General features: G+C 49.8%; 1 pseudogene; it reads left to right on the plus strand.

Annotated features, from left to right (window-relative positions):
- The first annotated feature begins 782 nt into the window (after positions 1 to 782).
- Positions 783 to 25,998, plus strand: LOC149345765 (prolyl 4-hydroxylase subunit alpha-2-like; annotated as a pseudogene).
- Positions 25,999 to 27,916: the final 1,918 nt, after the last annotated feature.

Here is a 27,916-nt window from a genome sequence, read left to right on the forward strand (position 1 = left end):
ATCCGTAGGCTGTAATCATCAGACTCAAGAACCAATAAATGTTTTCACCACCACCCCGCAGTCCAGAACTTCTCACACTACGCAGTTCGGCCGTTCTAGACAATAGTTTTGAACTCTGTTTACCCACAAAGACCCGCCAACTCTTCCTCCCATCCACCCATGTAAATCTGCGACTGTGACTTGGTTTCAGTAAACTTCCCTGATTCCCTCTAATCACTGAACAGCAGCAGGAATATCCAACTTCACTGAACAGGTTGGGATAGCGTATCTTCTTCTCCTTTTTCGCCTTAGTACATGAGGAAGGCGCTTTTTTTTCTTCTTCTCACCTCTGAGGCCTTCTTCTTCATCATGCTTGCCTAGTGCTCACGATTTTTCCTCGATCACGAGCCAACGATTTTTTTTACAAAAGGCACGTTGGCAGATCTGAAAATAGAGAATTTTCATTTTTCTCTCGCTCTGGGTATTAGAAATATGTCTGACACCCATTGGCGACACCTGATCGCGGAAATGAAATTTGAATATCTTTTACTTCGGAGGAAAGACGGGGTCACAAGGTCCAAGGGTCAACGGGGCAGATAGGTGCAGGAAATTTTACTTATCCGACGTGTAAGAGATGTTTCTATGGTTCAGTTTGTAGTACTCTACAGGTGTGCTGGATAAATAGGAACGCCAGTAAAATAGGCGGAGAGCCGCGCATTTATCGCGAGCGTTTTTTAAAACGTCGAGGAAAGAGGAAGTGAAAGTGCAGAAGAGGAAACCGAAAGATTCCAGTGCATGAAGACATGTTGCTTCCACTGCGCAGCGCAATCTTTGTTACGGTGGGGCTGCACGTAGCCTTGTGCTACTCGGACCTGTTCACTTCGACGCAGGACATGCAAGAGTCCATCGACACAGAAAGCACCTCTCTTGAAGACGGCCGATTCTTTCTTCTTCTGCAAGAGCACCACCTGCACGAGGCAGAGGCTCTGCATGAAAAGCTCGAGAACGTTGCGCGGCGGCGATGCGGGCCCGAGGTATTGCGAGTATTCCTTTCTCTCAGCCGCCTTGCAGTCTTCCCCGTATACTGGTCGGTCTGGCAAGAGCGTCCCGCCTTAAGCCGCCTTCGCGCGGCTTTCAGCTCGCCTTCCTTGCGGAAGTGGCGGCCTGCGGACAGTGACGTCACAGGAGCGGCCGCCGGGATTTGCAAGCTGCAGCAGGTCTACGACATTCCGGCGACAAAGATGGCGGCCATGAAGTCTCGTCTAATGCCGGCCGCTTCACCCGAAGACCTCAAAGAAGTGGCAAGGGGTTGCTCGACGGTGGGACCGTTCGGCAATACGTCCGCCTGTTCCCGAGCTGTGTTAGCTGTGTTAGCTGTGTTAGCCCAAGGCAGGTAAAGCCATTAACACCGACAACCTCCGGCCCATCTCCCTCACTTCGTGTGTGGGGAAGCTGATGTAGATTATGGTCCGCGACAGATTGTCGGCTTTCCTGGAACAGCAAAACATTTTCGCAGACACCATGTACGGTTTCCGCCCACACCGGTCCGCACAAGATGTCCTGTTGCAACTTCACAAGGAGATTCTCGACCCCGTCGAGCACCCCAGCAATGATAAAGTAGTCGTCGCACTTGACCTGCGGGTGGCTTTCGACAATGTGACCCACGAGATCATCCTATCCCACTTGTCGCAAACAGACTGTGGGCGCAATACTTTCAATTATATCAAACAATTCCTTACAGATCGCCAATCCTATATCCGGTTGCAAGACACAGAATATGGCCCATATCAACTTGGCACACGAGGGACCCCACAGGGAGCTGTCCTCTCACCATTACTATTTAATCGGGCCATGATGAAGCTCCCTACCCAGCTGGCAGAGGTCGCCGGTGTGCAGCACGCTCTGTATGCGGACGACATCACCCTCTGGGCAACACAACAATCGGTTGGAGACATCGAGACCAACCTGCAACAAGCGGCAGCTATTATGGACGAATACGCTCGTCGCTGTGGTCTTGAATGCTCCCCGAGCAAATCTGAATTTGTGCACATACGCTCCAACTCAAAGTGCACAACCAAAATTGCCCTTTCCCTACTTAGCGGACCGATACCTGAACACGAGGAGATCCGGGTACTGGGGCTTTTCATTCATCATAGGCGCAAGATAGACACTACCCTAAACAAGCTACGTAAGGTGGGGGACCAGATGGGTCGGATGCTCCGCCGGGTGTTCAATAAAAGGGGGGGACTACGATGCAAAGATGCCTTGCGGCTGGCCAATGCATTCGTGACCAGCCGGATTTTATATTCGGCTCCCTACCTCCACCTACGCAAATGCGATGAGAATGCCTTAGAAGCAGTTCTCCGCAAGATTTATAAGAGAGCGCTCGACCTCCCCATAACGACGTCCAACAAGCGTCTCCTCGGTCTGGGGATGACCAGCACCTTTGGGGAGTTACGAGAAGCTCATCTTAACAATCAATACTTGCGCCTACAGAATATAACCAACCCCTATATATAGCCTTCATTGATTACGAGAAAGCATTCGACTCAGTGGAAACCTCAGCTGTCATGCAGGAATTGCGGAATCAGGGTGTGGAAGAGTGCTATGTGAAAATATTGGAAGATATTTATAACGATTGCACAGCTACTATAGTTCTTCATAAAGTCAGCAATAAAATTCCAATACGGAAAGGTGTCAGGCAGGGAGACACGATCTCGCCAATGCTCTTCACTGCCTGCTTACAGGAGGTATTCCGGGGACTGGAATGGCCCAACAAACACAAAACCTCCTCACAAACTCCAAAAAAGGATGGAATGTCCCAGTCCCAGTACAGCATTTACAAAATGTTTCCAGGCCATAGAGGCAAGTCATAGAAACACAAGCAAAAAGCCAGTGCTCCCACTAAAGGTCTAGACACGTTTTTTCGAGAGTTTTAAGCAGCAACAAAAAAGAATTAATGCATTTTGGTCCCAGAAAGGCAACAGAGTATAACCTTTTCGGGACCAATGGTTTTCAACAAGAAATAAAAATCGACTCCTCGCTCTCTTTTCTCTCTCCCTCTCGCCACAAGCAGCGGGGGGAGAAGGTTTTGCTCTTGCACTCGTCGTTTTGAGAGATGAAACAGCAGTTTCGTTCGAACAGCCGAAGGAAACGGTAAGCCCCGCATCTCTCTCGGCGCATGCGTTTCTCGCACGTGGCCGTCGGCTCCATGCTGCAGGCAGGCGACGGCTGTCTGCATTTTCATCCCGTCATCCCAGCTTTCCCGTCTTCTAGCGTTTTCCCAGCTTCCGCCCAACTTCAACATTGTGTGGTGGTCCCTCCAGGCGCCTCCGACCATCGGCACTCCTCGCTGCGCCGCTATCCAGCAGAAGTGCAGTAATGGCGTCCCGTCGCTCGCCCGGCTTCCTCGCTGCACGGAAGTCATTTTGCGCGCGCTTATTCTCGCTGCCCCAGACGTTCGAGCACAAGCCCCAGCGCGCGACAGTTCTTGCTCTCGTCACTGCGCCAACTGGGCTGTCGTGGACATCGTAGCTACGCATTCACGGCAGTTTTCCTGCGCACCTCGGCGTGCCCATACCATTCCTTTTGGAACTGATGCCTCGGCGGCGCATCGCAAATCCTTTGCGCAGCTTCACGACCCTACTGATGCCGCTTTTCTAGGCGGCGTTCGCGGCGGCGGAGTTCGTGGCAATAGGCGACTCCTCGCTCGCACCCTGCATTCCTCAGCGCCTCCGACGAGTGCAGCGCGATTGGTGGTGGCAGCGTGGCCGTCTACTACGGTCTGAGGCGGGAAGGACCTTCGGAGACCCACCCCTCTCTTTCTGCGAGTGCCCATGGATTAGCCTGCTCTACCTACTTCGCCGCCACCCAGCCATCGTGTTGCAGCGGTATAGTTTGTGCAGTGTTCGCGTGGTTGTATATTGACTCTCCCCCGCCGGGTTAATTGTGCCTTGACCTCGACTTCCACGCTGGACTGTGCCGCATGCGCGCGCGGTCTGCCGCACTATGGATGCAGCGCGCCACTGCACATACCTGAGCACGTTCACCTTCCCGCCTGGCTCCAAGCAGTCTTATCCCCACACTTAGTCACAAGAAAATAAAGCTCCCAGGATCTTTACGGGGGTGTAACGCGTATGTTTGAGCGTTTGCTGCGCTGTGAGAAGGCGCAGGACAGAAGGCTGCGTTTAATTCATGGTTAAAGCTGTTGCAGCCTTCTGTTTCATCCCTGCGTTTCCATAGGCAACGTCGTCAAGGTATGTTGGTTTATTTTATTTATTTGTTTTATCTATTTATTTAAGCATACTGCAGGCGATTTTCGCACTTTTTTTTATTTTCGCCTAGTAGAGCTAGTATTTTTTTCTGTTTTGATAACACGTCGCTGAAGCTTGCTCCGAGTCTCTAAGCGAGAGGGGGTTTCAACTTGAAGAAAATCCGTGACCTGAAACTGCGTGTCTGCAGCGTAAGCCAATCTCGTCTTTTCTTTTGTCACCCAAGTTGCTCTTTACATACGTTTGCTTTTGCGTGTGCATATCTGCTTTTGTAGCCCTTAGAATGCTCGTTTAAGGTGCATCAACTTTCAGCCTGTATTCTGTTTTACATGCTTCGTATTGCAGATTTCTCAGGGCTGGAGAAAAAGTGGCCATCATTATATGCATGGCACCGTAGTGTTATGTACACTGCAGTGTATTAAATGATGCATACGTTTGCGTCTGCTGTTTGTATTCATTCAGATTTGCGCCGTTACGCATAAGTTTTGTTCGGCACGGACTTTCAATTCGGTCTGTATTGCTTTTCTTTGACTGAAACATGACTGCATTTTGATTGTGGTGGTGTATGGTGCGGTAGCCGGTATGGACGACAGGATGCAATTCGTGCTAAGAGCACAGCTAGTAAACTGATATGACTTCTGTATGGCGCTGCTATTCGCTCTTATATGGGCCAAATCGGGTGACTTTTTGAATTCAGATTTCCTTTGTGTATAAAATGCGTAAACGGATAAGTGCAGAACAGCCGAGCCAGCACGCATTCACTCGAGTGGAAATTTAAGGTGTATTACACCACCTGCAACGTAAGTATGCGCCTGAAATTTGTCACATATGTGCGCTTGGATGCCTGCAGGCTGTATGAAAAAGGAGGAATAATTTTATTGAACCAGAGTCGAGAAATCGAGCATTAACCTTTTAGGGCTTTCCATGGGACGCACAACTTTTGGACATTGCTAGTTGTGGGGACGTTTTTTAGATGTGTTCGGGAAAAATGACCACCTCCTGGGGAGATTCCAGATGTCCCGATGGGTCATTTTTGGGAAATTCTGAGGAGGTTTTGTGTTTGTTGGGGGGAAGAGTTGGGGATAAGAGTTAATGGAGAATACCTGAGTAATTTGCGATTCGCTGATGACATTGCCTTGCTAAGCCACTCAGAACAAGAACTGCAAAGCATGATCAATCAGCTAGACAGGCAGAGTAGAACGGTGGGGCTAAGAATTAACATGCAGAAAACCAAAGTAATGTTCAATAGCCTTGCAAGGGAACAGCAGTTCGCAATTGGTAGCGAGGTGCTACAAGTAGTAAGAGAATATGTCTACTTAGGGCAGGTAGTGACCGCAGATCCGGATCATGAGAGGGAAATAACTAGAAGAATAAGAATGGGGTGGAGTGCGTATGGCAGGTTCTCTCAGGTCATGAATGGTAGCTTACCAATATCCATGAAGAGAAAAGTATATAACAGCTGTATCCTACCGGTACTCACCTATGGGGCAGAAACGTGGAGGCTAACAAAGAGGGTTCAGCTTAAGTTAAGAACAACGCAGCGAGCTATGGAAAGGAAAATGATAGGTGTAACGTTAAGAGATCGGAAGAGGGCGGAGTGGGTGAGGGAACAAACGCGGGTTAATGACATCCTAGTTGAAATCAAGAGGAAGAAGTGGGCTTGTGCAGGGCATGTAATGCGAAGGCAAGATAACCGCTGGTCCTTAAGGGTAACGGAGTGGATTCCAAGAGATAGCAAACGTAGCAGGGGACGGCAGAAAGTTAGGTGGGCGGATGAGATTAAGAAGTTTGCGGGGATACAGTGGCGGCAACTAGCAAAGGACAGGGTTAATTGGAGAGACATGGGAGAGGCCTTTGCCCTGCAGCGGGTGTAGTCAGGCTGATGATGATGATGACTTGCACCTAAGCAAAACACCTGCGGGGAGCCGCCTTCTGACCCGCTTACACATATCCTACGCATACACATACACATATCCACACATATACACACACATACACACACACACATATACACATATACACACACATACACACATACACACATATACACACATATACACACACATATACACTCACATATACACACATATACACATATACACACACACATATACACACATATACACACACACATTTACACATATACACATATCCTACGCTTACACATATACTACGCAACACATACAGAAGAACGGGTCCGCATCCCTGAAGCCTGGCGCTTTGCACTCCAGGTGCGACCCCTTCCGAAGAACATGACTACAGACACCCATGATGGTCGCCGTCTCGCGCGGGCGGAGGCTATTTCTCAACAATATGGCCATAAACCAGGTGTCTTCTATGTGGATGCGGTCGACCCACACCATGGGGGTTGGTACACGGCGGCCGTCATCCACCAAAAGACTACAGTTCAGGGCCTTACTTTCCGCGCCCCAAACATTACATTTGCGGAAGAGATCGCCATTGCACTGGCCGCCGCAGATCCAGAGTCCCGAGTCATTATTACGGACTCCAGGGGCGCCTGCCGCAATATTGAGCAAGGGTATATTCCAGACCGTGCTTTCAAAATTCTCCACGCATGCGAATACACAGGGTTTCCGACCCATCGTACCATCGTGTGGGCTCCGGCTCATGCGGGTCTTGAGGGGAACGAGGCAACCGACGCTGCCGCCCGCGCGCTTACTCACCGGGCGTCGCCTCATCCGCAGCCTGATCCGGAATTCAATTTCAATCCGGCCATCACCTTTAAAGAGATCACCTCTCTTTATCAAAATTTTCATGGTCTCTATCCCCCTCCCTGTAAAGGCCTCACCAGGGTGGAGAAGCGCTGGCTTCTCCGCCTCTATACCAATACTGTACTGTGCCCGGCAGTACTTAAGCACTTCAATTCTTCTTTCTCGGGCGCGTGCCCACACTGTGAGGAGGAGTTTTCGGACACCTACCACATGATGTGGGCATGCCCTTCCAATCCTGCCTACCCACCCCACCTCCACCCCACTCGAGAGGACTGGGAGGCTGCCCTGCGCGGCAGCTCCGAACTCCATGCCCAACAGGCATTGGTAGCTAGAGCCCGGGCCGCTGCGGAAGCTACAGGGATCCCGGACTAGGGATCCCTCCAAGTGTTTGTAAGGGGCGGGCCCTTCCGGCTCGCCCCATCGACTTCTCACTGTAAATAGGAATAAAAGTTTTCCTCCTCCTCCGCCGGTGTCGGACGTTGGTGAATATAAGTCAGTGTGCGTTCAGGATGATGATCTGAGGCCATCTAGCAGCGAACTGTTCTGCACAATGTCTACAAACTACGGAAACCCCCGTCTCATCCTGCAGCCGCACAAGATTGAAGTACTGTCGTTGGAACCACGCATCGTAATCCTCCAAGGCTTTCTCACTTCGGCGGAAGTGAATTACATCCGAGCTGACGCGCACATGGAATTAACGCCGGCCAGGGTCTTCTCACCTACGAATGCGACGGGTTCTCCCAGTTGGAAACGTATTATCAAGGTGAGATGGAGGAAGAGCACAACATAATTTTTCCGAAAGATGGGGGTACGAAATAAGTAGTAGTCTTACCATGTCCATGGTGGGCCTCTTCCTAGGCCGGACGCAAGGTCAGGACGTTCTTGTTATTCTGGGTTGAACTGGGTAGCAACCATGCGTCTTGTACGGCCGCTCTCTCATTTGGGGAGACTTTTTGTCTTCATTTAGACTGTTTCGACACACCAGATAAACCAGATCGAAAATTCAGGGGACACATTGACTGTCTGAAGTGCGTAGAGGCGAAAATGTTTTCCGCACCACTCTGACTGCTTCTCTGGTACTGGTGACGTCACCATTGCATGACGTCGCACATAAGTAGTAATTACTAATTGGTGACAAATTATTAATTAATGGCTAATTACTGGCTAATGACTAAACACTAATTGAGTGTTAATTAACGGCGCACGAAGAGCTTCGTCTTTAGGAGTAGGACGCGACAGCGTGTTGTAGCGCTGCCAAGGAACGCCACCACCCGTTCGGCTCGACGCCTTGCCTGTTGGAAACACCTGTGATCGCAACGCTTTTTGAGGAAATGAAGTGGCGCAATACTTCTCTGTCATCTCGGTGGACACCCGAACCGCACCGTACAGGAAGGGTGGAAGTGGGAGCCAAAGAAGAAAGAGAAACAATGACCGTAATGAAGAAAGAGAAAATAGTAATTGAGGAAATGAAATTACGCGCAATACAAGTACTGCATAAGGCACAGAATTATTCATCATACATGTTGGACCGTGCTTCGTGCTGCCAACAAGAATGTATTCCTGGGTCGCGAGCGATCCGGCCGGCACCCTGTGCCCATCAAAACTGCCCCGGGTGATAATTACAAGCGCAACGAAATCTCGGTTGTTTTTTCCTCGCGCTGTTTTAGGCGTACCATGCTTTATAGGCCAGATTCTTTTACCCTCGCTCGCAGCCGCTGAGGCCGGGATCGAACCCGCGGCGGCTAGAATTTCTTTGGAGGAGTTATTCTAGAGGCCCGTGAAGGAGTACTCATGCCGCACTGAAACATACAAGAATTATTTCTTTCCCCGTACTGTGCGGAAATGGAATCGCCTCAACGCGAATATTGTAGAGGTTTCTACCGTGGAGTCGTTTACGGCGTCGCTTAGGAATTCGTAATAATTTTGGAGCATTCAACATTTTCTTTTTTTATTTATTTCCCCAGTGCTCATTTTCACGCGAGGTGTCGTCTAATATTGTATAATGTTGTTTCTTTTACTCGTTCATTTCTTCGGTAGTGTGTGCTGAGTTGCATGTACTACAAGGAGGTTTTCTTTTTGTCAAAGTGTATTTTACACCCACTCCTGCTTAAGGCTTTGCAATGAAGACAGGAGTCTTCTGTAAATAAATAAATAAAATACCTAGGTGTACACCTGAACCTCGCCGTAACGGGAAGGGAGGAATATGGGAGTGAACGAAGACACCGTATTCACTAGACGCGCCTTTGTTCATTCCAAACCATCGAGCTGGCATGGCGGAGCGGTTAGCATGCTCGTCTCGCACTCCGGAGACCGGGGTTCGATTCCCGAACTCGACCAATTTCCTACTCGGTTATATTTATTCATATGGCCTGATTAGAAAGGTTAATTAGGCTAATTGGGCGATTAAGCAATTAACTAAACTCATTCCCACTTATTGGGAGTGTAACTATACGATCCCTTCATGGTTACTAGTCGAAGTACAATTACACCCGTTTGAATTTCGCGCACCGTGACGTCACGACCTTTTCGACCAATTGAAAAGCGTGAAATTTCTGTCGGCAACCCCTGCTTGCAACGATGAAGCATTAAAGGCTTTCGCCTTAATATACACAATTTGATTATATTCTATGACACTTAGCCAAACGGCTACACCTTTTCACACGCGGCAAGAGATTGCGAATAACAGAAAGCGCGAATTCAAGCTTCAGAGTTCGTGAAAGCTGGCTTCTCCGCTAATATTTCTTCAAGCCTTGATAAATGAAGAAAAACATACGTTTTTATGCGCTAGATAGCATAAACCGGGGTAAAATTTGTTTTTTGTTAGCGCTACGACCCAGTTGAGCGCACAGCGATAATTTCATTATAAACTGGCGCACCACGAAGGCCACAAGAAAGCCCTATATTTAGGGGCCCATGGTAGAGAGAGGGTGTGGTAGATGGTCCTTTGCTGTCACAAAATGAACAAGGGAGGGGAAAACCTCAGGTTGCTTGAGCCAACGTTTCGACAAGGGGACTTGTCTTCGTCTGGGCAAAGCGTTCATCATTGGCAGGGATTAAATAGGGCCTTCGCTCCGAGGAGGAAGGCCCCGGGGGTGGGGAAGGAAAGTGGTGTGAGAGGGGATGTGTGTCAGGAAGGGGAGGGAGGTGAACCTTGATTCGTTAAGCTGCAATAGTGGAAAAACTTATATCCGGGGGGTGTGTAATGAACAAAGGCTTTGAAGGGGCTGCGACGGGGGGAGGCGCTGTAGGACCTGAAAAACTCAGATAAAAGGATTAGTCAGCGTGGTACAGGGAAATGAGAAGAAGGCAAACAACATAGGCTGGCACTGGAAGGAGGGGCATTTCCAAGGAAGGACAAAGCAGGGGGGGGGGGGGGGGGGGGAATGGCTCGAGTTCAGAGAAAGCCAAAAAGGTGGGGCGGAGGGGGTAACAGGAATGTCATGGTTTCCGAGAACTGATAGTAGGGGATTAGGAGAAAAAAAAAGGGGGGGGTGAGTCACAGGGAGACGGTGAGAAGGCCGGAAATGTGGTGGAAGATATGACGTGGGAAGGGTGCAAAGAGCGATAGTATACTCAGAAGTACTTGTATTTGGGCGTGTTGGTTCATAACTTTTCGGGAGGACGCAGGGGCGCAAGAAAAGACACGGACATAGAAGCAGACAGGGACAAGCCCTTGTCCCTGTCTACCTCCACGCCCGCGCCCCCCATCCCGCCCCAGTGTCCTCCTGAAAAGATAATATACTTATGCGAGGTTCTAGGAAATGGTCTGAGCACGTGCAAGACATTTGTTAATTTAAAATTATGCTAACCCTGGAATGTACCTGAGAGATTCCAGGTTTCCTCTAGATATGTTAATCCCTGTTGGTTGCAGTGTTTTAAATTTGTGGATTAGGAATGCTTCTCTGTATTTACTGTCCCTAGTCGATTTGAAGCCTGACTCAAGAATGAACAATTTGAGTTCGTCGAATTTGTGATGGCGTTGATTAAAATGGGTCGACACTGCCTTCTGTTCATTCCGTGTTGTGTCAGCCCGGTGCCCGTTTAATCTGGCACTCATTGTTTGCCCGGTTTCTCCGATATATTGTTTCTGGCAGAAGGAGCACTGGAGCATGTAGATAATATTGGACGATGTGCAGTCAAAACTAGTCTTTATATCGAAACTGAAATCGCTTGCCGTACTTTTAACCGTAGTGTCCCTTTGTAAATGTTTGCATGTCTTGCATCTAGGTCGAGAGCATGAAGTTACTGTCGGTGGTGGTTTCTTACCGAGCCTAGCATGCACCAGGATGTCCTTCAGGTTTGTGTTGCGTCTGTATGTTACCCTTGGTGCGTCGGGAAATATTTTCTTGAGACGGTCGTTACCTGTTAAAATTGGGTGGTATTTCCGGAGGATATTTTTTATGTTTGGAAGCGCGTTTGAGTATTTCGTTATAAGTGCAGGAGGTCGTTGACTGTTAGCTTTTGCTCGTTTTTTAAGAACTACATCTCGTTTCAAAGTGGTTGCTCGTTGGAACGCATTATTGAGGGTTTTCTGTGGATGGTTTCTGGTGATTAGTGTGTTTTTTAGCGAGTGTAGGTGTTTCAGGTAGTCGTCGTCGTCGCTACATATTCTTCTTAGTCTCGTTGCCTCTCCTACGAATATACCTTGTTTGCAGTGTCTTGGATGATGGCTAGTGAAATCTAAGTATTGTTGTCGGTCAGTGGACTTCCTGTAAAGTGTGGTTTTGAGCATGCTATTTTCTAAACGGACAGTGGTGTCAAGGAAATTGACTTGCGTTTTTGAGGAGTTGAAGGTGAATTTAATGCTGGAGTGGCATGAATTGAAATGTGTGACGAATGTCTTCAGGGTCTCAGCCCCATGCTCCCATATCATGAAAATGCCCTCTATGTAACGCAGGTATATAAGTGGTTTTTTTACAAATGAATTTAGAAGTTTAGATTCTAGTAGCCCCATAAAAATGTTCGCGTAAGTGGGTGCGAAGGGCGTGCCCATGCTTGTTCCAAATACTTGAAGGTAGTAAGAAGAATCGAATTCAAAGTAGTTGAGTGTTAGTACCAATTCAAGTAGCGTGAGGTACACTTCAGTTTCGTGCGGGTGGGGACTTTGAGTTAGAATTTTGGAGAGTGCGTCGATACCTTCATTTATGGGAATATTTGTGGTTTGGTTTGGTTTATGGGGTTTAACGTCCCAAAGCGACTAAGGCTATGAGAGACGCCGTAGTGGAGGGCTCCGGAAATTTCGACCACCTGGGGTTCTTTAACGTGCACTGACATCGCACAGTACACGGGCCTCTAGAATTTCTCCTCCAAAGAAATTCCAGCCGCCGCGGCCGGGATCGAACCCGCGTCTTTCGGGTCAGCAGCCGAGCACCATAACCGCTGAGCCACCGCGGCGGCCGGAATATTTGTGTACAAAGCGACGACGTCAAGTGTGACAAGTATGCTATCTGCTGGGATAATGGAAGCCTCATTCAGAGACTCTATTATGCGGAGAAAGTGCGGTGTATCCTCGACAAAGGAAGGGAGGTGGGTGGGAATATCTGCAAGATAGTTGTTCAGGAAAATTGATAAGTTCTCAGCGGGTGTGTTATTGTTTGAAACGATAGGTCTGCCATCCCCGGCAGACATCTGCGGTAAACAAGTCTTCTGCGGAAACCTTATGGATTTTGGAAGTAGGTAAAAGCGTCCTGCCTGTTTGTTTAGCGGATTTAAGAAGTGGTAGTCGGACTGCGTGATTATTTCCCTTGATAATAAGTTTGCCAGTTTGTTCAGAATCAATTTGCAGAACTCTGAAGTGGGATCTGAATCTAATTTCCTATAATGACAAGGGTTGTTGAGTTGCCTAAAAGCTTCTTTTTTAGGGGGTGCTTTAAGGCCGTTGATGTTTTTTTTTTTTCCAACAGCGCTAAACAAGGAGGACAATGAGGAAAGAGTGACACAAAGACGGCGCTGAACTTACAACTTTGTTTTGATGGGAAAAAAAACACATACAGACCAGGAACGTACGAACATACGCAGTGTCAGTAAAAGCGTCACACCCAAACGTGCCTATCGCAGATAAAATCACCACAAATCAATGGTGCGTTCCCCGAGGCATTATCTAATATGCAGCAGGATCATTTCCTCAGCTGTTATAGCTACAGATGAGGCACTGAGCCAACCATTTTTCTTTCGAATGATGTGGAATGCCTCAGCCAGTTCCCTAGTACGCATGTCCGTGTGCCGGTACACCACATCTGTATCTGCAAAAGCCGACTGCATTCACACGTGAAACAGTTCTTGGTTATATTACTTTCCATCTTTCCTGATGAGTTAGAATGTTCCATTAGCCTCACATTAACACATCGGCCAGTCTAGCTTATGCAGGTGCGGCCACAGGAAAGAGGTATTTGATAAACCACACCCTTGCTACGCGGAACGCATCCCTGTACATGTTTTACATGACATCTGTTCCTCCTGCGTCCTTCGCATTTCCTTTGAACTGCCGCGCCTATCTTTTGTAGTTTGTTGGGGGCTGAGAGAAGGACACCCACACCGTGCTTACCCCCGCTCTCTATAGCCTGTGTGATAGGGCGTGTACATGTGGCATGGCAACCACTTGTTTGCGTTCTTTTGACGCACTTCGCCGTTCCAAGCCATGCTCCGATGACTTCAATGTGCGGACAACTTTGTCTGCGCTCGACACAAGAACACAGTCGAGATAGCCCGCTTCTTTGCACCTCTTAACTTGTGTTGCCAGGCTACTTCCCATTTGGTGAGCACAGGACCTCTTCACTGCCATGGTTAAACAGCTTTTTACTGTCCCTGTTTTTACAAGCTTGGAGTGAAATGACTTATAGTTCAATAGTGGCTTTTCGCTTCTAGGGGAATACTGCCAGCAAATATGGGTTGCCTGAACTGTCAATTTTAAATCTTAGAACTGCAAGACACCTTCCTGTGGGACTTCATGGGAGAATTTCAATCCCAAACCATTTCTTGTAAAGACGTCAAAGACCCCTGTCACATCTTCATCGTTGAGGGACTCACCAATCACAAGAAAATCGTCTACATATCGGAAGATTCTTAAACCACTTCTAACGAGATCACCCTCTATTCTCTTATCAATTTGGCTTAAGAAAATGTTGCTGAGGACAGGCACTACCGTTGACCCTATACACAATCCGGGCGTTTGCATGAAAATTTTATCGTCCCACACGACATAAGTGTAGTTGAGGTAAAACTAAAGCAATTCTTAAAGAGACGCTGTTGTGATCGTGCAGTTATTTTGAAACTGGCATTTTTTTTTATTTTTCTTTATTTAAGACATTCCGTTACAGAAATGCCTTAGGGGACGCGACAAAAGGCAATAGACATGCCTGACGGGGCCGCGCCCCCCTTGGCTGCGGCGGAAACAACATAGCATAAGCACAATAATTACAAAGCAAAAGGAAAAACAATACTGCATGATATGAAGGTGCATGAAAAAACACAAAAAAATACAGGTACATAAAAACAATAAGTTGGGTCAGTGGTACGGTGTTATGAAAAACAGTGATGTATGTGCGCACGTCTTCAATCATCACAGTGAAGGTAAAGATCCGGAGTGAAGGCGAACGAAGTTATCAACACAGCATGGTCTTTAGTTTTCATTTAAGAAAAAATCTCTAAGTGTTCTCCTCAGTCGTTGCACCTTGGTGGCAGTAAACAGTATCTCAGCTAATTCAGGGTGCGCATTGAGGAAATCTGGAATCAAATAACTTAGTTTTTGATCACCGTATGTTGTACGCGAACGGGGCCTTGGTATTAAGTTTTGTCGTAGATAATAAGGACCAGGTTGCGCATGATATTTAGTTTGAAATGTTATATCTGTTTGGCATTCATCGTTGTTATCCTCGATACAAATTCTTATATAGTTCATAAGTTGGTTATGCGGGAGGGAATTATACATATCGACCACAGCTACACTGAAACAAGTGAGTGGTGCAGGTCCGTTTTCGAAGAAGAACCTATTCACAGCTTCCGAGTTCTGTATCTGGAAAGGGTCTGCTATCATTAGGGAGGACAAATGTTCTGATAGGTAGGAAGACACAACGAAATGCCATGAGTTGTGCTCTGAAGCGATAGCTCTGAAAGGTATACCTGGCTGATGAGTCTTTGGTGAAAAGAAAATTTCCGGCACTGAGGCCTCAGCTTTTTTCACCCTCTTAACCAAGCCTTCAAGGCTAAAGCTCTGTAATAATTCTTCAGGCTTCTGCTTACACCTTGTCGGATCCCTTATAACTCTCTTGAAATTCTTTAGCACAACTCAACTAGCCTTACTAGCGAATTGTTTTCGTTTAGTACCACAAAGAACCCTTCTTTAACAGACTGCACAACCCGCAGGCGATTGTCACACAGGTAGTTCACTAAGGAGCGAAACTGATTGCGCTGCCCTCTAGTCCGGCCACTACTAGCAACAGCATCAACACATTCGGCCTCACATCGGTTTCTGTCCTCAACCTTGGCTCTCCTTGACATGTAGCCTGTAATGCCTAACATCTCAATGGTTTCCATACCAGGTTCCAAGCAAAACTTAGGCCCGAGACGCAGAGTCATCTGCTGCTCGGCATCGACGGTTATATCTACAGCAAGTACCAGAAGCTTTCCATCCGAGGGAGAGCGTATTGTGGGCTTGGTAAGAGACTTGCGGGCCACATTCCAAACGAATTCTGTGAGCTTGTCTGTTTTCTTGATCCATTCACGATAGCTGTGCTGATTAAGGCTAAAATTTCTGTCACAGCATTTTGTCTGCGGCAAGTCTTTATCGAACCTCGCCTGTCGCCACCACTCTCTTTTCAAAATCTTGCACATCCTCTTCGTGTGGCCTAAAAACGGTCGAAGCCATCCACATAGGGCTTGTAGGTCTTGAGGGCAGATGTCATGACGGCAATGCCATGACGCTGTCCGAGCACGCCAGGCACACACAGCGGTGAGTGGTGATAGCACTGCTGGGTAGTGCAGGTGCAAATTTTGACACATAAAAGAAGCCCAAGTCCAAGAGTAAGTTCAGCGCCCTCTTTGTGTCACTCTTTGCTTGTTGTCCTCGCTGTGTAGCGCTGTCGCAAAAAAAAAAATTATGAATCAGTACCATCTCGCCCAGACTTCCATTCGCCTGCAGTATACTTCATGTACATGGGCTTCTTTTATGCGTCAAAATTTAGACCCGCACAACGCAGCAGTGCTATCACCACTCATGGCTTTGTTTGTCTGCCGTGCTCGGACAGCGTCATGGCACTGCCGTCACGACATCTGCCCCCAAGACCTACAAGCTTTGTGTGGATGGCTTCGACCGTCTTCAGGCCACCCGAAGAGGATGTGCAAGATTTTGGTGAGCTTCTTTAAAGACTTACTACAGACAAAATGATGTGACAGGAATTTACGCCTTAATCACCACAGCTATCGTGAATGGATCCAGAAAACAGGCCAGCTCAGCTTAGCCTAGAAGCGAAAAGCCAGTATTGAGCCAGTCATTTCTCTCCAAGCTGGTAAAAACAGGGACAGTAAAAAGCTGTTTAACCATGAGAGTGAAGAAATCCTGTCCTCACCAAATGGGAAGTAGCCTGGCAACACAAGTTAAGAGGTGCAAAGAAGCGGGCTATCCCGACTCTGTTCTTGTGTCGAGCGCAGTCAAAGTCATCCGCACATTGAAGTCATCGGAGCATGGCTTGGAACGACGAAGAGCGTCGAAAGGACGCAAGCAAGTGGTTGCCATGCCATATGTACACGCCCTATCACACAGGCTATAGAGAGTGGGTGCTAGGCACGGTGTGGATGTCCTTCTCTCAGGCCCCGACAAACTACAAAAGATAGGCCCGGCAGTTCAAAGGAAATGCGAAGGACGCAGGAGGAACAGATGTCATGTAAAACGTGTACAGGGATGCGTTCCGCGTAGCAAGGGTGTGGTTTATCAAATACCTCTTTCCTGTGGCCGCACCTGCATAAGCCAGACTGGCCGATGTGTTAATGTGAGGCTAATGGAACATTCTAACTCATCTTGAAAGATGGAAACTAATTTAGCCAGGCACTGCTTCACGTGTCAATGCAGTTGTCTGTCGCAGATACAGAGGTGGTGTATCGGCCCACGGACACTAGGGAACTGGCTGAGGCATTCCACATCATTCGAAAGAAAAACGGTTGTCTCAGTGCCTCATTTGTAGCCATAACAGCTGAGGAAATGAGCCTGCTGCATATTAGAAAATTCCTCGGGGAACGCGCCTTTGGTCTGTGGTGATTTTATCTGCGATAGGCACGTTGGGGTGTGACGCTTTTACTGACGCTGCGTATGTTCGTATATTCCTGGTTTGTATAAAAAGATTAGTGTTTTTTTTTTAAATAAAACAGGTGTAAGTTTAGCGCACTCTTTGTGTCACTCTTTCCTGGTTGTCCTCGCTGTGTAGCGCTATTGCAAAAAATTATGAATCAGCACCAAGTAGCACAGACTTCCATTCTTCTGCTTTATGGCCGGCAGGAAGGACTAAGAGCGATTTTATTGGAACTGGAACTGCAGGACCAAAAAGTTTTCTATGCGATGGAGCACCAAGACGGTAGCGATACAGGCACGAGCGCCTGCTATATTCTGGCATAAGTAACGCTAATGTCGAACTAAATGTCATTATTAACGCATCATTGTTATCCATTTGATAACGCAATCTCTTCCTGCAACACAACCTCCCTGTGGAAGTATGCTCGGCAATGTTTCTTTTCTTTTTGGTGCCCGAAGGGCAGTAAATCGCGGTTGTATTAATACGGGGGGTTAACTCAGCAGCAGGTGCGACAGGCCACAGTCAGAATTAATTTCACCAAATCAAGTCACCCCAAACACCAGCTGCAACGTCCTCGTCGTAGTCAACTGACCAGGGTCAAAACAACGTCGTCTTCGCCTCGCGACTATGCACCGTAAGACTACCCCTCCCCCCTCCTTCCACCAGTCCCTGGGCGTTCCAAAACGGTAGAAGAACTGCAGATTGGGCTAGTTGGTGTAGATTCATAGTGATGGTTCAACAGCGCAAACACACACAGACCAAGAAGGAGACAAGACACACACAATCGGTCGGTTGCAATGGTAGGGCTTAAGACGGGCGGCGTGCACGAGCTGTGCGGAGGCGGCCGCGGGAGGACTGTGGGGGTGCATTGAAGTGATTTCATAGGTCACATTGATCAGTTGCCTCAAGACGCGGTAAAGACCCACGTAAGGAGACAGCAGATTCTCTCAGAGGCCCACACGGCGCACAGGGAGCCAGAGGACTATGAGGGGAACCGGGAGGGCGTCACGGTGATGAAGGTCGCATCGCCGCGTTTTTGAGCGAATTGTGAAGCGTCGAGGTGATCTCGAGCGATTTGTAGGGGGGCACCAACACGGGCAATGCCGTCACCAGCGTAGCTGCTGGTAGAAGGGTAATGAGGCAGTAAGCTTTCAAAGGGTAGCAATGGGTCGCGGCAAAAGAGCAGGTAGGAGGGGGAGTAGCCGGTGGTATCATGGCGTGTGAAATTGTTGGCGAATGTCACTAAAGGTAAAGTGACGTCCCAGTCACGATGATACTCTGAGACATACATAAGCAGTATGTCCGTCAGGGTGCCGTTAAGGCGCTCGGTAAGGCCGTGAGGTATACGATGTACGGCACGGCATAGAGGATCCTGGTGGTCACGAAGGCATGGGCGAGCCGTAGCGCGTCCTTGCCCCGCAGACCACTCCGCTTGTTGGAAACGCGTAGGTTCATGCGCCCTACCTGTTCACCTGTGCGCTGGAGTTTCGCTATAGTAGAGTCGGGCCTAAGCCTGTTACTGATAAACAGACCCAGGATACGGAGCTCTGCCACTTCTCCGATGCGATCGCCCGACAGAGATATGTGTAGAGACCTTGAGATTTGTCCTGACATTTAGAAGCTCTGATTTGGCGGGAGCATATTGGAGACCATAGTCGGCAGCATATGTATCGACTATAGAGGCGGCCTGCTGAAGGCGATCCTCCATCTCCCCAAGGCTCCCATCGGTGGCCCAGATTGTAATATCGTCGGCGCGTGTTTTATGCCCTCCACCTGAGCCAGTTGGCCGGGCAAGTGCATCATGGCGATTTTGAAAAGGAGCTATGATAACACCGCCCCCTGTGGTGTACCCCGCGTACCCATAGAGTACGGGCCGTATTCCTCGTCCGTGATCCGGAGGAGTGCCTGACGCGCAGAGAGACAGTCTCTGACATAGGCGAAGACCTTCGCCCCACAATTAGGGTTGTTCAAATTCGACAGTATGATACCATGTTTAGCATTGTCAAACGCACCCTTCAGATCGAGGGCGAGAATGGCCTTGCCGTTGTCCCTGTGCAGTTGGAGTAGGACATCGTGTGCAGGCATGTGCGGGCGGAACACGAACTAGTGTCTGCAAAGAGGCCCTTACTATCAATGTATGGAGAAAGATGATCCCGTACCATCGTCGCCATGACCATTCCCACACACGAATTCATTGAGATGGGTGTCAAGTTATCCATAGTCATGGCTCTACCTGCTTTGGGGATGCAAGTTACAAGCGATGTTTTTCATTCGGGAAGGGGTGGACACCCATCCCAGATCAGATTTATGTTGTTGAGGATTTGCGGGGTCGCAGCGGAGCGCCAGAGAGAGAGGACCAGCGTGGCAGGCTTCTAGTTCCGGACTGTCGATCACGCTTCACCGAAGTACCTGACAATGAGCCCTACAACTTCCTCCGCCATCGTCGCGGCTCTCACCGTTGTGTCGACGGTCACACCTGTGCCAAACACTGTTACAGCTGCTGCTGTCGCAGCGCAGCTTCTGTCAGTCCATGGAGCCGATTCGCCCGCTCTTTTGCTTGTGACGACGTACTCGGCGCGCCAGATTCCCACCGACACCGGCTCCAACGTTCCAACACTGACGACACTTGTGTCCGCGGGCAGCACTACAGTCGGTGACGGCCCGACCATGGCCTTCCCTGCCCCCATGTCCTTTGTCAACTCGGCACCCAGCATCATTCGCCCGTTGCGAAGCAGCCAGGCTCGTCTACCTGAGCCCGCGCACTCCACCCGACGGCTCTTCCCTGCACCTGACATGAACTTACCGGACTCTCCATCTCTGGCTACTCCATCTTTGCCCCGCCGGCGCGCAAATTTCGCCGTTCCGTCTAGGCGGGGGGGCCCTATAGCGCCCGGCGACGCTATAAAGCGCCGGCGCTGAGATCGGCGTTACAGCGCGCGCTAGAAGAAAATAAAGATGGTCAGCACGTGCTCGGGGCGCACGCCCGGCACGGGCAGTTCGGAACTAGAAGCCTGCCACGCTGGTCGTCTCTCTCTGGTGCTCCGCTGCGACCCCGAAAACCCTCAACAATGTATTGCAGCAAATGGAGGTAGGCCGAGTCGGAGAGGTTCGCCAACAGATTCACTGTTGTGCGATCCCGACCCGGTGCCCCACCTCAACGCATTTTAGCCAGGGCCGCCTTAAGGTCATGCAACGCAAAATGGGCGTCTAAATCCTGATTTGGCTTGCCGGAGTACGTGTATTCGGGACCAACGAGGTCATTTGTGCGGTAGAGACACCTGTCGCACAAAGTGTCCGCAAGTTGCGCCGTCGTACCTTGGTACCCGTGCAGAGCCCGCCGAACTTGTTTTTGTGCCTCTCTATTGGTTTGAGAGGGGTCAATGAGGCTGCGTAAGAGACGCCAAGTCCCCTTTGAGCTCATCTGACGCTCTGCCGAGTTGCAGCGTTCTATCCAATTGGGGTCTGTGAGCTGCGCGGCATATGCCGCAGCCTGCTCCATAAGTTGTGCAATGCGAGCTCTAAGCTTGCGATTCGTCTTGTGTTTCTTCCATCGTTTTGTTAACCTCCTGCGCTCCTTCCACAGATGCAGGAGGTGATTGTCCCCTGCGGAGATCTCGTCGGTGGTGTGAAGTGTTTGCGTGTGTTGTTTCTGTATGTTGGTGACCTGTGTTGCCCACTCCGCATAGCCGTCGGAGAATAGTACGGGAGGGATGTCCTGAGTTCGAAATTGCTGCCAATTGATTATTTTGGCCTGTCCCTATTTTTTACGGACTGCCTTCGCCAAAAGCGTGATGCGAAGAAGGGAGTGGTCGCTGTCCAGTGTATCCCCCAGGTTTTTCCATGTGGCGTCTGTAGTGTTCCTAACCAGAGACAAGTCAGGATACGTGTCACGGGTCACCGAGTTGCCCACAAGTGTGGGCAAGCCGGATCCGTGAGCAACGTAAAGCGAAGGGTTGAGATGAGCTCAGCCAGCGTGCGTCCCCTGGCTTTCTCGAAGTGATAGCCCCAGTGAAGGCTGGGGGCGTTGAAATCTCCAACAGTCACTAGGGGTTCCTTTTCAGCCAATTTCAGTGCACTATAGAAAATTTCGCTGAAAGTAAAGCATGGCTGGTGAGGTGGGCAGTATACATTGAATACAGTCGGAGACAAAAGTCTCCGGAACACGAGTTCCTCAAACGAAGCTTATTGCTCTACTATCAGACAGCACCTGGAGACCGCACTTGTAGAGATGAAAGAACAAAAATTTAACTTTTACCTCCACAAGTGTGGTCTCCAGCCGCCGACTAATAGCAGAGCTATCGGTTTCGTTAGAGGAAGACATGGTCCGGAGACTTTTGTCCCCGAGTGTACATGTATTGACAGGTCGCGGGGCCTGAGAGGCAGAACCCTGACCATTGTGTATTGCTGCTCAGTGTCCAGGTTAAGATTGACCTGAATAGCGGTGTATGCTTTATGCACCAGGATGCAGGTCGACGGGCCCCCCTGACACAAGCTATACCAAGAAAATTTAGCATCTTTACCGGGCTCTTGCAGAGCAGGACGCGCAGGCATGTCACCCAGGCACTGCAAGTAGAGCTGGAGGTGTGACCGTTTTTTTTCGGGCTCTGAAACTCTGCACTTCCATTGAATGATTTAGAATTGTTGTAATTTGTTAACTCTCTGATAAGGCTTGCTAGCCATGCTGACGCTTTTGTTATTACGGTGCTGGGTAGCCACTCGGTCCGGGGGCCGGCGCAGACCTAGCCAGGGGCTGCATCAACGCCGCGGCCATCTGGCCGGAACCGCTTTCTTCTGCTACTTGTCGGGGAGCTGTTTTCAGCATGAAATGCTTTTAGCTCCTGTTGTCGGCAGTGTGGTGACGTAACGCCGAGACCGAGAGCCAACATCCGGGCACTGAATTCCACACATCCGGGAGCTGAAAGGAGAGCATCCGGGCACCGTACGAGATTTAACGAGACTCTCTGAGAGGGCCGCTTAGAGCAAGCGGGGAGCTCCAGGGCGAGAAGGGCTTCGGGCAGAAAAACGGCTTCCGCGCCGTCCCCAAGGATGGCGCTGCGGTCCCACACTCACGGATGTAAAAGACCGGCCGCATGAAAGGCTAACAGAAACCGGATACAGCTGACGAGGCAGGGCGGAAGAGATTCCCCAGACACTCTCAAGAAACGATTGCGTCCACGTGGACCAGTGCACAGTATTTATGGTGCGGTGGGTTGAACCCTAGACCCATTTCATGATTTTGACTAGTACCATCTACAACCAATGTGTTATGCCCGTAAACATTTCATGCTTACTCTACTCTCGGTTACGGGAGAGGCAAAGATTTTTTTGAGCTCCTGTTGTCGGCAGTGTGGTGACGACTTTACAAATTTGGGCGACCCGGACTAGGCCTTCTTGGGTTCAGGCTTGGATGCCTGAGCCTGCTTGGATCCGGCCATGGATGTCGGGGCCTTTTTGGGTCCCGGAGTCTGCTTCTGCGTTGGGGCGGGTGGAGGTCCTGGCTTGATGACCTGGCGGTACTTGCCCGCGCAGCCAGGCGCCCCGGTGGAATAGCTGCCTCCGCAGATGAGAGAGCACGGGAGCACTGATGTTCAGCTGGGCCGCCGTCAGGAGCAGCAGCAACCTTAGCCCCGCAGCGTTCACAGCGCCCAGGCTGAGGCCGCGGGCAGGCGTCGGCCCGATGCTCCACCGTGCCACAGCGGCATCAGGCAGGGCTCGTGATCTTGTAGAAGTGGACAGGGAGACGCCCGCAACTATACAGCACCGTCTGCTGCACCCTTGTGCCTACAAAGGAGATCACAGCAATCTGGGTTTTTCCCAGTTTGCACACAGATACGAGGTTGGGGTCCCCACTGAGTTTTGTCCTCACGCTTTCGGGCATCTCGTCCAGGGACACGGTAATGACACCCTTGCGGAAGTCCCCGGAGAGCTTAGAGTGGCCTCGGAATGGTATCTTGCGGACTCGAAACGGCAGCATGATGTCCCAGAGCAGCTTCTCCGCAGTTTCTACAGATTTCTGTGTACACACTAGAACGTTTTCGTCCCACACGGGCCACACTGCGAGTCCCACACTTGCCGCGTCCCTGAGGATGCTGCGAACGGCAACGCCGTCTTGACCAGGACCTGAGGTGACCTTCACTTCGATGGTCTCTCGTGGCTTGAGCACCACGATAATTTCTTTTTTCCCGATGCGGGGCGTGTGCTGCGGCCGCCACCGGGGTTGTGGGTTGTTGCACAGCCACGCGGGGCGCGTTCTCGCCCTGAGCACGCTCAGAGGGTCCCGCCACCCGTTGATGGCCGGCGTCTGTGTTGGCGTCCCTAGAGGCCTTCGCCTTCTTCCGTCTGCGCCATACGCGAATCATGTCTTGAAGATATTCTTCCTCGCTGGGAAGAGCCTCGTCAATTTCCATATTTTCCACGTTAGCGATCCTGAGCGAGTTGGGATCGTAGCCAGTGACTTCGCCTGGGTCCGCCGTAGCCAGGGAATCCCCGAACGCGGCCGGCGCAGGCCTTGCCACCGTTAGGCTTAGCGCTGCAGAGGTGTGGCGAGGTCTTCAAAGCACTGAAAACTGCCCAAATTTTAGCGCACCTTGACAAATGCTATGTCCACGGATGCCGCTTAGGTAGCTGGAGACGATGGTGTCACGCTTGCTTAGAAAAAGCTGAGGACCGCGCAAAACAGCGATCATTGGCAGAGCACACGTGGCGTGGGACCGCTCCAGCTGTCGACCACGGCGTTCCCCCCTTGAGTGCAGCGGGTGTTGGGAGTGAAAACATTTATTAGCAAGGGACAGGAGGTATGGTTGGCTCTGCCCATAAGGGACCGATCCTTGCAAGCAATAGGAGGAGGTTCCTAGTTTGGGACCCCAGTGGTGGTGGCCGCCACTCGGGCGCGCCGACTAAGGCTTGTCGATCCTGTAAGTCCTGGCAGCCGAGCAGTGTCGCCTCCCAGTCCTCCCGGGTTGAGTGAGGGATGGGGGGAATAGCCGGGTTGGAGGGGCAGGCCCACACCATGTGATTGGTGTCCGAAGGCACCGCACTACAGTGCGGGCAGCTGCCGTTAAATAAGGGATCAATATGTTTTAGTGCTGCCGGGCACAGCAATGTATTGGGGAGAAGGCGGAGAAGGAGCCGCTCATCCGCCTTCTTGAAGCATTTGTACATGGGCGAGGGTAAAGGCAATGACTACAGTGATAGTAGGTTGTAACATCTTTGAAAGTATAGACCGGATTAAAATCGGGTTCCTGATCGGGTAGGGAGGAGAAAACAACCCGGTGAGAGAGCGCGCGGGTGGCTTTCTCTGCTGCCTCGTTTCCTGCCAACCCCTGATGAGCAGGGCCCATATAAGGTAACGGTGTGCGGGGTCCGGATCCCGTATGCAATTTTAGTAGATTCAATAGGCTAGGAAGGGAGTGCAGCCTTGTTAGACGTTCTGACAGGCCCCTCGCGAGTCGGTAATTATGTATATTTAATCGTAATGTGAGGCTGCGAAATCAGTCGCAACCTTTTCTGCTAGTGTTACACTGCGGCTCTCAAGGGGAGACCGTTAACTGTGTTAACAGCGCCATGTTGACTACCGTAATGAAGCTTATCGATAAAAAAACTTCCAGTGACTCCAGGGTAATGAGCCAAAGTACCGTAGGTCGCGAACGCGGCCGCGGCGGCCGGGTTTAGATGGAGGCGAAGTGAAAAAGGCTCCCATGTGCAGTACCGCGTAAGTGCAGGTTAAAGATTCCCAGGTGGTCGAAATTACTCGGGAGACCTCCACTACGGCACCTTTTTCTTCCTTCCTTCTCTCACACCCTCCGTCGTCCCTTCCCTTGCGGCGAGGTTCACGTGTAGAGCGGGATGTGAGACGTAATGCGCCATTTCCTTCCCTCAAAAACCAATTTTCATTTTATATTTATCGTGCAAAATCTCCGCCTCGGCCCCTCGTATTGAAGTTGGTGCAATAGCACCGTCCTCCTCTCAACTACGGAAGCCGTAGTTGAGAGGAAGGAAGAAAAAAAAGCTGAGCAGAAGACTATCACTGCAGGCGTTTTCAACTACTTTGACGACTACGTGATCTGTAGTACAGCAGGCGGTCAGAGGCTGACTTAATTGGTGCGATGTAGTCACTATAAATCACCGCTATCAAGTAAAACAGATTTTTTGTATCCATTGCGATGAAATGTTCGCTTCATTAAAACGAAATTTCACATATATTGATTTGTGTTGGAATTTCGGGGGCAATTCTGATTGCAGGTATCGTGGCTTTTTGACGGCGACGATACTCTCCTTAAGCGCCTGAGTCGACGCATAGCAACGGCGACGCATCTGTCCCTGGAGTCGGCCGAGGCCTACCAGGTGGCCAACTACGGCCTCGGGGGACACTATACGCCGCACCTGGACGCGAGAAGCTTCAAACAACGTGCAGACCGTATCACCGTCAGTGACGGAACGCGGTTGGCCACCGTTATGGCGTACCTCACGGATGTGCCGGCAGGTGGCGCCACCGCCTTCACTCATCTGGGCATCGGGGTGAAGCCGCGTGTCGGTGACGCCCTCTTCTGATACGACTTGGAACCGTACGAGGGAAACGAGGCCCTCATACACTTCTCTTTCTGGCACCAGAAGAGGAGGGTAGACGTGCGCACGAAGCACGTGGGGTGCCCCGTACTGTCTGGCTCCAAGTGGATCATGACTAAGTGGATCCGAGAGAGGACCAACGTGGTCGTCCGCTACAACACGCCCGGATGAGCACTGCTATGGGTCGGAGGAAAGAATAATTTAAAACTGTTCGGGGACTATTTTTATTCGTGCATGATCGATAAAGCTTCATTTTTCTTCGCCCCACTTAGGTTGTTGAAACTGAATTTCGGTGCGAAACACTGAATGTTGCACAGCAGAAGTTTTGGAGTAGGAAACATTGATGTTGTTTGTAGATGGAACTGGCGTCATCCAGGCAGCGCATGCGCGCCCGCGAGATGTCCATTGCTTGGCACACCAAAGCTACACTCCATCTCACGGTTTTCTGTAGCACTGTGGATATTACAGGGACCTGCACCTACCAGAATAAAAAACGTTAAAGATCGTTGCAGCGACCCACATTGAGAGAATACGAAAGCATTTTTGTTGTGTTTTCATTGATATTTATTTCCAAAGAAAACCAGTTTACACGGATACAGTACGCACAATGGCACTGGACCCATAGCCAAGGACTAATTTGAGGTCTACCATAATACTGTACATTATAGATGCGGCACGCAAAGACGACTTACTGCGTTTATGAAATAAAAGTCAGATTCTGAACAGTTTAGGGACAAACAAAAATAAGCGCGCACAATACACACATCCTCCCAAAAACAAAAAGAAAAACAGTACGCCATAAGCGCACACATTCCTCAGGAACGCCTTCATTGATGCCTCCTTCACACTGGTCGCCTCTTTTTTCACTTTAGTCTGTTTGCCTCTTTCTTGCCTCTTTTTATCGCTTTTGACTCCTCTCTTTTTGCTTGCGATTTTGACGTCTACCGCTATTTTCACGTGCTCACACTATATACACTCCGGGACTAATTGGCGTCTAAATGACCTTTTGTCCTGTACCTAATTACTCGAGATTAATCAAATTTCGCATACAACGATATTTTATCATCTTCTGAGACGTGGGTGCGTTTTTTTCAGCAATTTTTATATCTAGTACTGCTTTCATGTGCTCGCACTGTATAGACGTCCGATACTAGTTTGACATCTGAGAAATTTTTGGCTCTAATTAATTAACTAACCACTACACATCGACCACCTTTTGATGTGCATCATCCTCGCATCATTCTCTACCTCATACAATTATTCTTTTTCGCTTAACTCTCAAACGAACTAAGAAATCGCTCCCCACACGCTTTGTCGACACCAAATCTTTGACAGAGCCAAGTAATGCTTTCGTATTAATACATGTCAGCATAAATGTCTACCTCCCCTTCCCTCGTCCCGTGAGTGTTGGCTCCGTTACTGGGAAGCAAAGCGCACCGATGCCCAGCTGTGGCACCACGGGAGACTCGACTCGGTGGACGCCATGTTAGCGAATGGCGCCACATTCCTTTGCAGCCAGCTTCCACAATGCTGTGTTCGTGCAGGCTTCCCTTGCTATCGTTACAGGTGAATAAAACACTTATTACACATTGCAACAATAGAACTACCTTTCCACTTACTGTAGCAATTGTGTGAAAAATAGTTCAATTATTCCAGAAACGATCTCCTTAACCACTGCCATACTAACCTTCAGTGATTCAGAGACATCAATCCGGAATTTTGCACGACGCACGATTCACGCAACTTCTTTCAAAATTCTCTATTCAACCCCCCGACCAGATGAATGTAACTCCTTTCTTCACCTGCTCGTGCGGGCAACCCTGAGAATGAAACAGCCAACAACTCAGCTCGAGCACACATCAAACGAGCAGGGCCAGCTAAAGACCCCGGCAGAGCGTGCGAACAACTGGTACTTTACAATGAAATATCTCTCCAATACGGGGGACGGCTCCAGTATCCACCCCCCCCCCCCCTTCAACTGCCTGTACCTTTCCATCCCGTACCTTTCTATCCCTCGCTCACCTTGCCCTGATACACCCCGGCCTTTTCTACCCTCAGCGGGGCACCCGGATCAGACTTTCACCATATC

This window comes from Amblyomma mixtum, chromosome 4 (assembly GCF_055824585.1).
Source record: "Amblyomma mixtum isolate Tamu chromosome 4, ASM5582458v1, whole genome shotgun sequence".
Classification (NCBI taxonomy): domain Eukaryota; kingdom Metazoa; phylum Arthropoda; class Arachnida; order Ixodida; family Ixodidae; genus Amblyomma; species Amblyomma mixtum.